Here is a 1,976-nt window from a genome sequence, read left to right as displayed (position 1 = left end):
TGTTAACGCATCACCAGCTCTCACATTAAAGCCTTTTTAGAGAAATTTAATAGTTCAGGGACTAATAACACCCACAACCCTTAATTCAGAGTGATTATTGTAAACACAAATTAACAGATCTGGGCCATTACTACCGAAAACTGAATCATCCATAGGGGTAGGAATGAAAAAAAAAAAAGGCAATACTCTCTGGGAATGTCTCAGGGTAACTGCTTTTGTGTATGTTTTCAAATACTTCATCAAAGAGCATTCATTCCCTCTCTAATTAAAGTTATTTTTCTAGTTCCTTTCACACTGCTTTGGAATATACACTCAAATAAGATTTTCCAAGTTACAAGAATTATTCTTCACTTAAGGTAATTTTATTCTTTATATTCTCTACATATTTGAATTTTTACTTGGTAAAGTCATAGTAAGTATTTAAAAAAAAACAACAAATCAAAGCCAGCAAACAGTTGGTCCCCAAAGAATAAAGCAAGCAATCAGTTCAATAAACACACTTGATTTATTTTGTATAAAAAGGGTTAAGTTTACAACTAAACTTTTATAAAAAGTTCAGCATGATTAAGTACATCATTACACTTTTTGCAGAAATGTAAATTTCTGCCACTATACAAGAAAACTCTTTAATTAGAGTTCACAAGGTTTCACTCATATATATATATTTATATATAAATATATACACAGCATTCAGTCCTAGGTTTGTGTCAAAAAGGTAATTTCTGACCACAGACTTCCCTAAAGAACTGAACACTGGATCCTTCTGGTACTCACGCTCCACCTTTGGAAAAAAAAGGCAAAGTCTGCTTTAAAATGGGCAACTCCTTGTGAGATTTTGCTTCGCTCCCCACGTTGGGAATAGTATATAAAGGAAGCCTTCCAGCTAGGGAAAGGGTATTTAAGAGTCTCTTCATAAATAACTAGGTTCAGTCCAACTTGAAGAATGGGGTGGGAATAAAGATCAATCTTGATTTTTTTTCTTCTTTATTAATTTTAAAATGTCCTTTAGTTAGATGTGGATTTTCCCCTCCAGATGCAGCTGAAAAATAAATTCAGCACCTCAAAAAAAAAATCCTGTAGACATTTTCTTGTGCAAAAAAAAAAACAACTCATCAGTGGAACACCTGCAAGAGATTGAAAAGAGGCATATTTAGGAGAATGCTAACAGGGCAGAGATCCGGACAGACTGGCGCCAGAGAGGAAGCCACAGTTTGAACATTTAACCAAACACTCAGAGATTGGGCAAACCCTGGCGTCCAGATGCAAGACATACACGCTCACACACTCGCTCTCAAGAGCGCAAATTGAACATTAAAATAACATACACTCAAGGGAAAGGGTAGAAAGAGGATTCTCAGTCCAATCTCTAGATCTTTGTAAATGTAATGCTCAGAGGCGCCAGTCTGCCTCTTACAGCAATTACTTGATTAAAAGCAGTCACTTATTTAACTGATAGCACAGACAATCCCACATCACAGAATTAAGGAATTGTGCCAAGATTCCCAACTTAATCAGTCACTTTGGCCCAGGAAGTTAAGACTCCAAGAACAGATAACAAGAGCATTTGCATTAAGCAGCAAGTAGTATCAGAGCAGCCTGTGCTGCTTAATGAACCTTAGCAACAAAATATGCTTTGGGCTGTAAGACTCAGTCTGATTTATTACGGCTGTGAAGACATCTCCTAAACAACTTTTAGGACCAATTTTTAAAAATAACTATCATGCCTCCTATTCCCCAGGAAGGCACTTTTTACCTGAAGTTTAGAAATAAGAGGCACTGCACTCACCGTTTGATTCAGCCACAAAGTGCTTTGCTGTCGCTTGACATGAGCTCTGAGGGGAACTCGGACGCCTGCGGGGAGAAAACAGCCCGGGGTAAGGGTGAGGGACCCCAGCACTCGGGGAAGCGGGAGCAAACTGCCCTGGGTCACGCAACACTTCCCCCGCGGCACGTCTGGCTGCAGCCCCCTGCCCGCG

At 39.0% G+C, this 1,976-nt stretch overlaps 1 long non-coding RNA gene across 1 annotated transcript; it reads right to left on the bottom strand.

Moving 5' to 3' along the window:
- Positions 1-346: 346 nt before the first annotated feature.
- Positions 347-1,860, bottom strand: LOC104471108. Its single transcript, XR_727646.1, has 2 exons — positions 1,787-1,860; positions 347-1,124 (listed from the first exon to the last, which is right to left on the bottom strand). It is a non-coding gene; the product is annotated as an uncharacterized LOC104471108 (long non-coding RNA).
- Between the last annotated feature and the right edge of the window lie 116 nt (positions 1,861-1,976).

This window comes from Pterocles gutturalis, unplaced genomic scaffold, assembly GCF_000699245.1.
Source record: "Pterocles gutturalis isolate BGI_N339 unplaced genomic scaffold, ASM69924v1 scaffold1066, whole genome shotgun sequence".
NCBI lineage: Eukaryota > Metazoa > Chordata > Aves > Pterocliformes > Pteroclidae > Pterocles > Pterocles gutturalis.
Note: the sequence above shows the minus strand (reverse complement) of the source record. Positions and strands in the feature narration are given on the sequence as shown.